Raw genomic sequence first — 12,079 nt, forward strand, 5'->3', positions numbered from 1 at the left:
CATTCAATCAGGAGATGTTACTGCAGATGTTTCCTCCCCCCAAAAAACCTGTACCTAGCAAATATAAATATTTGATTCGAAATATTTTATAAAGTAAAAAGAGAGAAAGATTTTACTCAAAAGGATATCTAAAAAAGTAAGACTACAAGACAACAGTTATCTATTTGTTTTTCATGATCAAATAAATAGCTCACCATTAAAAGTTCCTATGATAGCTTATTTTATACAACATGTCACACTGGATGAAGTTCTTTGTATTTAGTACATCACATGGTCATACTGGAGCAGGTGCAGCAAAGGGTGACAAAGATGATTATCGGATTCGAGAATGTGCCATGCGAGGAGAGGTTGAGCAAGCTGGGATTGTTCAGCCGGGAGAACAGAAAGTTCAGGCGGGATATAAATCCCATACTTATAAATATCAATATATAAAAATACCTAATGGGGAGAAGGAAAGAAGTCAGAGCAAGACTCTTGCCTGTGGTGCCCAGTCACCACTCAAGAAGCAATTAATAGAGACAACAGAGTACTGAAGGAGCTAGTAGATATTATGGCAGGACCACTCTCGATCATCCACCAAAGATCTTGGGAGTCTGGGGAGGTCCCCGTTGACTGAAAGCTAGCCAGTGTTATTTCAGTTTGCAAGAAGGGCATGAGGGAAGACCCAGGAAACTACAGACCTGTTGGTCTAACCTCAGTTCCTGGAAAAACTATGGAGATGATTATACTGGGTACTAGTGAAAGGCATTTAAAGAATAAAGCAGTCATCAGGCACAGTCAACATGGCTTTGCAAAGGGAAAGTCCTGTTTAACTAATTTGATATCCTTCTATGACAAGGTCACACACCTAGAGAATGAAGGGAAGGCAGTGGATGTAGTTTTTCTGGATTTTAGGAAGGCTTTTGGTACTGTCCCTCACAGCATCCTTCTGGACAAGTAGTCCAGCTGTGGGACGAGCGGATTCACAATGCACTGGTTGAAGAACTGGCTGAAGGAAAGAGCTCAAAGGGTACTAGGAAATGGGGCTACAGCTGGCTGGTGACTGGTTGTCAGCAGTGTTCCTCAGGGTTCAACTCTAGGGCCAGTTCTGTTCAGTGTCTTCATCAACAATCTGGATGCAGGAGTTGAATGCACCATTAGCAAGTTTGCTGATGACACCAAACTGGAAGGTGCTGTTGACTCTTGAGGGACAAGTGGCCTTGCAGAGGGCAATCTAGACAGGTTGGAGCATTGAGCAATGGGAGCAAATTTAAAATGCTGAAATGCCAGATTGTGCACCTGGGACGGAGTAACACTGGGCACAAGTATAAATTGGGACAGGAGTGGCTGGAGAGCAGCCCTGCAGAAAGGAATCTGGGGGTGCTGGTCGACAGCAGGCTTAATCTGAGTCAGCAGTGTGCCCTGGCAGCCAAGAGGGCAAACCACATCCTGGGGTGCATCAAACACAGCATAGCCAGCTGGTCAAGGGGAGCGATTACCTTGCTGTATTCAGTACTGGTGTGGCCTCACCTGGAGTGCTGTGTGCAGTTCTGGGTCCCACAGTTTAAGAAGGATGTGAAGGTCCTTGAATGCGTCCAGAGGAGGGAAACAACGCTGGTGGCAGGACTGGAAGGCATGGACTATGAGGAGCAGCTAAGGACTTTGGGCTTGTCTAGTCTGGAGAAAAGGAGGCCAAGGGGCAACCTCCTTGCTCTCTGCAGCTTCCTGAGGAGGGGAAGGGGAGAGGGAGGTGCTGATCTCTTCTCCCTGGTATACAGTGATAGGATGCGTGGGTATGGTTGAAAGCTGCGCCAGGGGAGGTTCATACTGGACATTAAGAAGCATTGCTTTACCAAGAGGGTAGTCAAACACTGGAAGAGGTTTCCTAGAGAGGTGGTCAATGCCCCAAGCCTGTCAGTGCTTAAGAGGCACTTAATATCATGCTTTACCTTTTGGTCAGCCCTGAGCTGGTCAGACAAAGCCGTAGGTCCATTTCAACTGAAATAGTCTATTCTAGTCTATTCAATGGGCACAAACTAAAACATGACATTCCACTTAAGCCTAAGAATATACTTTTTACTGTGAGGGTGGTCAAACACTGGAAATGGCTGGGCAAGTTAGTGAAGTCTCCATCCCTGAAGGTCCAGCTGACCCTACTTTGGGCAGTGGGGTTGGACTAGAAGATCTCCAGAAATACTTTCCGAAATCTGCTATTCTGTGATTTTGTAAAACAACAGAACTCCTCCAGAATTTAATTTAATCAGCATTTTTTACAGCTTTTGGTGGGGAAAAAAAATTTCAAAGATGCATAATATGCAAATGTACTACATATATTATCTTTCACATAAATAGCAATAAATTTTTAAATATCATAACTTCATAGCACAGCTGAAGAACAGCTTACCTTCTCCATGACAGCAGTAAATAAACACAACTGCATTGTGGGCTTGGAGGTTACCAAGTAATTCCACTAGTCCAGCAGTCAGTGAAATTAATAACTGTTTAAAAGAAAAATGAAGGTCCCTTTAGTTTCACATTCTGTAAGAACATCTTCCTTTCGATTTGCCCTTGTATCATAACATTGAGAAAGACCCTAATTCTTCATCCTAAAATATCACATTTTCTACTTTTTATTTAACTAGTTATGGAGTTTCCATTTTCATGAATTACTTAATCAGAATATTTTTAACTATCATCTTTCATATACCTAGATTAGATACAGTGTGACCTAGCAATCAAAGTATTAAATCAAAGAATCTTTTAGAGTCTGTATTGATTTAGGGAGTAACTTGTACAAGCCAGTCTCACCAGGACTCAGTCTCCCTTATTAATATTTGCCAACCCCAAAATTATGTTTGAAGTTGAATTCATTAATTTTTACAGATGCTATCAAATTTGCAGTTGAAAGATGTCATAAATTTTGAACACAAGATCTAAATCTGCTTCTGGCCAGAGATAAAAAAAAAAAAAACAACCAAAAACAACAAAACCCCAATAATTCAAGTAATTTTAACATCACAGACCAAACATTCTCAAAATTATTGTATATGAACACCTAGTGGTTCAGTTATCATAATGGCAGTTGTTCAGAGAGATCCATACCCTGGGTGTTTTAAGCTCAAGGTATACATAGAACACTGACCTTGGAACAGTTTAACAGGGATAAGAACTAATCAGAAGTAAGAACGTTTTTTAAGCTAGATAAAAGACTTTTATCAACAATAAAAGCAAATACAGTTTGAAAATATTAAGCACTCCTTGATATAGATACAGTAATAAATACAAATGCTTATAATTTTTGTAACATATTACATTTGAAAGCTTGAAAAAGATACAGTAATTTCTAATTGTTTTTACAACTGATGTAATTTTACACAAAAGAGGGAACTGTACCTTGAAAGGAAAAGAGCAAGTTACTTGTCAAACATATGCAAGATTCTGTCAAACACTTAGATAAAAAGTAACTGGTGATTTTTCTTTTAGAAAGATAAAAGACTCAGTCTCAGATACAATACATTCGTCATGGAAATTACATATGTGGACTCACTTTAATAAACAATGGATAAAGCAGTCTTCAGTTTTACAGTTCCTTTTAACTATTAATATAATAATCAACCACAAACACAGCACAGTAAGAAGTTACATTTTGTCTTATCTGAACTAATCAAATGTCTTTGTAAGACAAAAATTACCTTAGCAAATGAACAGGACAATTATGTAAGAATGAAGGTTTATTTATTCTTGTTTACTTACTGTATTGACTCCATACAACTCTAATCTAATACAGCCACAGTCAAGAATAAATAACAAAAATTCAAACATCAACTCCAACATCAGGCATGATCTTCCTCCAGAGTAATAAGTTAATAATTTACTGATAGACTGTGCAGAAACCTCATTGCAAAAGAAAATAGGAAGACTGAGAATCTGTGGAAGCAATATAGTAAAAGAGCAAACTACAGAAGTTTGCTGGATATCACTTATTTTAAAAAAGAAAAGATTTCTAACACTGAATGCTTCTTATACTTACAAACAAAGGTATAACAAAATCCAGGGATTAGGAGTTTAACCTAGATAAATTCAGCTCATGAGGAAATGGAAAGGAGTTGCTAAACCTGTAAGTGTACAACAGCTAAAGGAACCAGCCACTGAAACAGCTGATTTAATGAGGTAATGGACTCCTGGTTGCTCATTCCCTTTAAACTGAACTATCAAAAATGCTCACAAAAAACATGTAGCAGTTCAATCATGGGGTTGAGAAGAACTGTGTTTTCTGCCTTGCATTAGTCAGATGAGAGTTGATGAACAGAAATGGCCTATCCCTTTCTCAATAGAAGTCAGAACTTCTTATGTTCTTAATAGAGCACAGCACTTAATACCTCTAATTCTGTTAAATACTTCTGGAGATCTGTAAACATCTAGAATAAAGAAGGTCAATCTAATTCTTAGCCCATCAAGCTGCACACAAAAATCTTAACATGGTCAACAGCCACAATGTACAGCACATATCCTGAAAAGATGAAGTGCCCCGAAGCTTCCCTGAACAAGACTTGGTGGAATATCCTGCTGAACTTCACTGCCGCTGGCTGACTTCTTCCAGTAGTTGGGGATTTCTATTAACCAACACTACTGGTCACATGATGTTATTCTAAAATGTGAGTTGCATTTAAACTGCATGTTAGCTACAGATTTGCCATCACTTCTCTAGAAGAATGGACTCCAAGGCACTCTAGCGTTACCTAGTTAAAATGTATTCAAACATGCTTACTGATCTTGCGTATCTTTCAGACAACCTTTTAGCTACAACAGCCAAACTTTTGATTTTCTTTCTCCAAAAGCCACAAAAAGCCTGATTTTAAAAATAAGCTAATGCTCTCCAAATTTTATCAGACATTTCTCTTTAAATCAAGCTGAGCTTCTCATTAGAAGCTTAAAGAAGAAAATCAGTAATTTTGTAACATCACTTAGAATACACAAAAGTAAGGTAGCATCTTTCAAACTGCATGTGGTTCCTCAGCCAAGAAATTCACAAACTAATGAGAGGTTCTCCCCACTCCCGCCGAGACGTTACTTTGTTCCATAGTTTTGCATTAGAATCCAAATTTATCAGAATCAGACATACAAATATTTTTCTTTCTGTTTCAGTGCTTTCCTGGGATCAAAGTATAGCTGCATCTTCTGCTCGGTGGAAGTGCAGCTTCTTACCAGTAGCATAATCTAGATACCTTCAGGAAGGAACAGAGTGGGACAAAACAGATGGACCACCTTTAGCTAATATTTGATCTTTCCATTCTTGTTGGTGGTGAAGCTCTCCACTAAATCTTCTTGTCCAACAGCTTCCCCATGTCATTTCTTCATGGCTGCAAACATCAGAAGCAAGATCAGAGTTGTAAGATCCTTCTTTTGGCTGGCATCAAAGCAACAGGAAATCGAATAACCAGGAAACTTAACAACAGCCTGTTCACAACTCAGCTTGATGTTTATAAATCAAGATGAAAAGGTGGCAGACAAGAGAGCTGCTGAGGTTGCAACAGTTATGCAAAAATTCATGACACTTGGAAGCCCTAAGAAAACTGGAATGCTATTTGCAAGCAGGAGGTTTTGCAAACTCAAAGCATAGTGAAGGCTACACAGTATTCAGAAGCTGGAAAAAAGTCACAGAATTGAACTAAAAGTCTTCGTTGTTACACATAGGAAGCTTGGACACCGGGTGATTTGACAACACAGTAACAGAAATGCCAGAATACAATTTTGAGTGGGCCACTTCAGGGAAAGAATCTCTGAAGTGATCATTATCTAAATAATTAGACTTGGTTTGTATCATCATTTTCTAATTTAAATTGAACTATGTTTTCTGCAAAAAAACATATTCGAACAAGACAAATTTTATAGAAGATTGTAAATACTAATATTGCCATACGACAAAGAAGTATTTGCCTTAATTCCTCTGTGCCACAATGCATCTTAACCTGTAAAAAGTCCCCTTGGCACTCCAATTTTTTTTCAAACACTATTTTATTTTCATAGATAAAAACCTTTTACTTCAGGACACAGAACTTTACACACTACAAAGCACAATAAAGAGATCTAATGAGCCAATTCAAGTATGGCAAGAAATTTATGTGCATTAGCATATAGGTTCACACTGTCTAATTCACACTGGTTTACAGCTTTCATAGAGCTCCATGCCATCAAAACTTGATTGCTTCTTGTATCTGATCTTCAACATCACCATGGCTCAAGTGCACTGCTGATCTCAGATCTATTCTTTTACTTAAAAGTGAAGGAACTGAAAAACTCAAAGTACTTTGTGCAATAGTAAGGCTATGAATAAAACAGGACTGTGAAAGTCACAAACCCAAACTTCACATAAAGCTGCCAACGGCTTTTCCTATCAAAATTGGTGTGACATATTCAGGAAAAATGACAGATGATTTAAAAACTTATTGAGTTTAAAACACTTTTGAAGGTATTAGCTTTTTGTTTAACTCCTTTTATGTCAAGTATTAAGATTACACTGTTAATCACAATTCCCATTTTTATTTATTACATAACTATCACTAATTCATAAATTTTCTGCCAAACCACGGTGAGTGTTAGAAACTATCAGCCTTAACTAAATGTGCAAGATGGGCATTTTGTGTGTGTTTCTGGGTGTATATATATAACTTTATCAACAGAAACAAAAGAAAGCTGTTTGAATTTTTTTTAACAAAGAACATTTTTATGAACTCAAAATTCTAAAAATAAGACCAATTTGTCATATAAAGTCTGTAATTATTAAAACAATATGAATATCGTAGTGTAAAAAAAAGGACTTAAAAGCTAAATTTGCACCTTTTCTCACATGTAATTCTAGTGAAATCCCATTCAAGTATTTCAGACTGGCAATAAAGAACATAATGCAGGGTTTGAAATATTCTTCTCAAAAAGGTCAAGCACCAGGAAAAACCTACAGTCATGTGTTCTTCTTACTGTTTCCTAGGCAAGCTTACAATACTATGCACAAATAAAGCCATTAAATTCATAGAAACATTGCGTATAGACTCATTATTTGGGAGAAATGCAATGTTTTCCTTTGTGGTGAACACTTTGTAATATGGATGTGACTATGTCATAGTGATATCGGGCAGAAATATTTAGGGCATAGTAATGCTTAGGTCGTAGTGACATTGTTTAATTTCAGGACTGACTACTTTGTACAAACAATGCATGCCCTACCAACAATTACACCCTTGAAGAGGAGCTACCAGACTGATAAAAGAGGAACATCCAGCCCGGAAGGCACCGGAAGTTGGATGACTGCTGAAGAAGCACAAAGTTCACAAAGATCTAGGGTAACTAGAAAAAATATAAAGGCATCAGGGGGAGACCGCAACCACCGACTCCATTCAGAACCAAAAAGACTGAACCCCCCCCAGTTCGCAAGCATGCGTAGTTGAATAAAGAAGGAGTATACCTCTAAGATGAGTGCATAACCAGAATGTAATGATTAATTTCTTTGTTTTTGTAAGAGTATACAGTCCTTGTGACTCTGCTAAGCGGTGTGCTCACTTTATGCAATTATTACCTAGCACCCATATTTGTGTAAATATGCAATAAAGACAATACCTCTGCTCTGTATGCACATTGGCAGACTGCACACTGGGTAAACAATCCCACTTTTGGGACAACAACAGCCAGCTGCTCCTCCAGTAATATCTCACATTTCCTTGAACTTGCAAGTTAGGCTTGTTCCATCTACTCTCTTTTATACCAAATATTATCTTCTTGTTTGTACTTTCAGTGCAGGGTTTTTTTAGCTTTTCCCTTGAACTTCATTTATGTCTGAATAGTTCAGCCTAATTTTAGCAACTGTATAAAGTAAATATAACAGATGCCCATTATTCCCGAGCTGGTGTTTGAAAGAGCTCTCCATGGTGCTGAGCAACCCTCTGCAGGACTCGCACACTCCAGGAACTCTTTTGCTGAAGAATTGGGCTCAGCCCCAGCCACAGATAATAAATCTAGTGCCAGTCTGACGGATTCTTCTTTCAGCAAAGTGAGCTTCAGGACAGAACAACCTAAAAAGGTAAAGGGGAGTCTGGATGGCATTAGAGTTCAGCTCCACAGGAAGGGAGGAGGATAAAGGATCTACATCTCGACTCCTTAAGTTGTTCACAAAATCAAAAAGCAACATGAATCAAAAAAACAATAAAATCAGTCTACTGCCCCTATTTGAAAATTACAAACTTACAATTAAAACAAATGGCAGCAGAAGCTAAATGTAGGGCAGGGGCTTCCCACTAATGCCACAAACATTATGTACATGATTATCTACCTTGAGGTGGTCAGAAGTGAAGTACTGTTTTTTGAAGTTGGTTTTGCTAAAATCAAAATATTTTAGGCAGGGAAGTACACTGAACTTGCAAAGACCTTGAGCAACTCTGTCTCCAGGTTCATAGGTCAAGAGGCAATGAGAAAAAAGAAAATATTGAGACAGAAATGGTCCCATAAATCTGACAGTAAATGATATCAACATCAAAAATATAATCTACATAGAAGAATGATGACAGGGATTCTATAAAGGGTAGAAGGCAGAAAGTTATAACAGTGAGGCATTAAAATATCACCTGTATGAGATAACAAGCTGTTTAACGCTAGTGAAGGCTCTATGGTGACATGATTGCTGAGTGCAAAGACAGGATTTTATAACAAAACTATAGTCTTTTAGAAAATGCTGGGAAGCAGCTGGTGACTTCAAGTCCACATTCATTCCCAGAAATAACATAGGAAGTAGCAGAAAAGAAGTCTTTGGGGTACAACTTCAGCTGCTTTATAAAAGATTATAATGATACATTCTTTGCTCCCTGTGACATATATAAACTAAGCATAGAGGTGGCGATGAAGCTTAATTGGAAGATACTAAATTGACAGGCTACAGAATTTTTGAGAAGCAACTTCTTACATGCATAAAAGCTATAGCAAAACTTTTTAAAAGCACAATAGAACTTAAAGACTTGACAGAGATTCTGTAGGGCCAAATGATGTTTGAATTGTAACCACACAATTTAAACACAGAACCACAGCTAAATGAAGGACATGGGTTAGCAGCTACTACGAAGGAACTTAAATTGATCCCTACACTGACATCTTCCTTCACAAAGAAAACAGAAGAATTCTTGCAGCTTGAAATGTCAGTAAAATGACCAATGACAAATCAACAGGACCAAACTGTGAAAACTGTGTCCACATACCTGTTCTAATGGAAATCCAGTAAGTAACACAACACTGTTAAGAGTTTCACAGTATCTTATCACTTAAGATTCCATAACAAGGGAATACAATATGACCATCAGTTTTTCAAAAAGGCTTTAAGGAGGACCTGAGAAACAACAGATCAGTAAATATGACTTCTTCATCAGGTGAGTAATAGGCAACTACAATGCACATCAGAAACAGCAGGAACATGAATAAACACCAGATACTGTGAAATAATCAGCTTTATTTTGTGAGGGAGGTCATGCCTCAGAAGGTGACCAAGTTTTATGAACAATTACATCAGCATGAAATCAAGAGAGACCTGGTTGATGCCACATATTTGCATTTTCAGAGGCACTATTAAAATGTGAAATTCACTATGATCAAAGACGTGTTTCAGTTTAAAAAATTGGATATGTTAAAAATAGACACATATTCTTGCTAGAAAAATCCATCATGGATATTATACTGCATCTGTCTTAGAACAAGTCGGGTTCTGGAAGATCAGAAAGTAAGCTAGAAGAATCATGGCTGCTTGCTTCCCCCTCTTCCACAGATAACTGCTACTGACATTTGAGAAGGACAGGATAGCTTTTCAGACAAAAGCTCAGATCAAATTAATTTTACAACTGACTGCTTCTGTCTGGACCTTATGTAGCCACGGCCATTGCTGAAAATCTACCCAGATAAGTGAAGAACAAAAGCGAATGAAATTGCAACAAAATACAGCAAATCAACACTGCCACAGAATTCAGCCCATTCTGACAGAGCTTTTATACAGTTCTTACAGTCTTCAAGATATCAAATATAATGATAATGAACATCTGAAGAACCAAATTTAGGGAGACTTCTGTTGTAACAAATTCACAAGTAATTATAAGGGAGTTGGCTAGAATGATATTTAGTGCCTGTATATGCATTTGGAAGTGGGCAGCACGAGTGGAATTCTGCAGATATATAACAAACCCACACTGCTCGAGAATTTAGGCTCACCTTTTGCAAAACAAAGTTTTACTACATCAATGCTAATAGAGATTAAATGTTAGTAGAGAAAACAAATTTTACTTTTAAGACCACTTTCCCTTACACTCTTCTTCATATGAAGTAGCAAAACCATAGAAAGAAAGAAGCCACAACGTGTGACCAGTCATGTGAAATGAGAGAAAAACGAGGGGATATCATACAGCCAAGAAAAATCCCAATAATTAGTTTTGTAAATACAATAATTACTACGCTATTCTATGAAATAATGGACATTTTTAGGACAAACACAGTTAAGTGCTCGAAGAAGTAGGCTATTCAGAAAACAAGATCTGTAATTGTTTGTTTCCAACCAGTATAGCTTCCCAAAAAATTGTGTGAATAAAACTAATGGGACAAAATTAGTGTAAGCATTTTTAATCTGGCTGTTAATTTAAAATAGAAATGGTTTAATAACAGAGAATACAAACCTCGTAAAATATTTGGAGCGAAAGAACTTAAGAACCTATTCTAATATTACTGCTACATTAGAGAAAGTTTTATTCCAGAGAGCATCAGTTATCATACTGCTGCTAACAGCAGCACATCACTGCATACATACTCTTCTTTTTGTAAATATTCTGGCTGCTGTTCACAAAATCTTCTAACCACAGAAAAGTGGACAATACAGTTGACATTCTAGACCCTTCTTTATCACTGCCTAAGATATAATCAATGGATTGTTTTATAACGCTCTGTGGGATGCTAATCACAGCATTCAGAGAATTATGAAAACTCAGAGTCCACTTCCCACAACTCTATTTGTTGCTTTTAGTGTCCCCTTTTTAAAATACCTGTGGCTCACCACACCAGTTTTCATTCTGCTACCCTCCAGAAGAAATAGGAATTCTTCTGAGTGTTATGCACATATAACAATAGTGTACATAATTTTTCCATATCTGTTTGACTTAAACAACTACCAAATCATGCTGAAATGAAGACAGGATAATCCAGAAGAAAGGATGCATGACAGAGATGGTGCACAAAAATCACCAACTGCTGCAAGCGTTCATTGACCAGCTGCACAGCCCTGAACGTTGCTTTTGGGTATGTGGAAAAAGCACCGAGTTATAAGATCATTCACTGTTACAGTTATAGGGCAATCAGCAATCTCCTCTCACTCTTTAGATTACGTTCATGACACACAAAAGTGCCACGTAACACCACTGACAATAAAATCAAAGTCATTTGACAATGGGGCAAAATCGAACGATTGCCCTCTGGAAGTTTGCAATCCCAGACTACTATAAGTCACCAGGTCATCTACTTGAAGGGAAATATAAAGTAAATAGCTATCATCACATATAAAGAGCCACTAAAAACATGACCTTCTGCACAGCCCTGCAACTGTAATGTGCAGGAAAAAGAACATTTTAAGACAATGGAATTTCTAAAATGTGACTGATCATGAGGAAAGAGACATATAGCAATTCAGCCTTCCTAAAACAATCTTAAGTGTAGAAGGGAATGGAGTACTTTTCTAATAGTTAAAAAAACAATACCAACAACAACAACACGGTTGGGCATGAAGGTCCAAAAAGCAGTCTTTTAAAAACAGGACTTTCTTAAAACTTTAGCATTGTTCCTGGAAAAACACATATGCAGTGGCAGAATTGCAATGTCAATACTCATTCTGAAGGATTCCACCTTTAGCCTGACAGGTGAAATTACATACGTTGTCTAAAGGGGAGAAAGGAGTGATACAGTCACTGCATAAGAAGATGCAACATGATCCTTGAATACGCGTTTGATTGGCCAAAGTCTTCCTCTCACCCAACTTTTCAAACTTTTCTTGGTTCTCCTCTGGTATAACTATGATATAACACAGAGGTATTCCTGA

General features: G+C 37.6%; 1 protein-coding gene across 4 annotated transcripts in view; it reads right to left on the bottom strand.

Moving 5' to 3' along the window:
- The window catches only part of FUT8 (fucosyltransferase 8), a 136,841-nt gene that overhangs the window by 88,177 nt on the left and 36,585 nt on the right, over nucleotides 1-12,079 (bottom strand). The window contains exons 3-4 of one of the 4 annotated variants that reach the window (XM_075426109.1): nucleotides 5,245-5,339; nucleotides 2,384-2,477 (exon numbers count right to left, since the gene is read on the bottom strand). The gene's annotated coding sequence lies outside the window, so the exon portion shown is untranslated. Of the gene's footprint in view, nucleotides 1-2,383; nucleotides 2,478-5,204; nucleotides 5,340-12,079 lie in introns of all 4 variants that reach the window. The other 3 variants (XM_075426110.1, XM_075426112.1, XM_075426111.1) reach the window with 3 other exon arrangements.

The sequence above is a fragment of the Opisthocomus hoazin genome, chromosome 7, assembly GCF_030867145.1.
Source record: "Opisthocomus hoazin isolate bOpiHoa1 chromosome 7, bOpiHoa1.hap1, whole genome shotgun sequence".
NCBI classification, from domain to species: Eukaryota; Metazoa; Chordata; class Aves; order Opisthocomiformes; family Opisthocomidae; genus Opisthocomus; species Opisthocomus hoazin.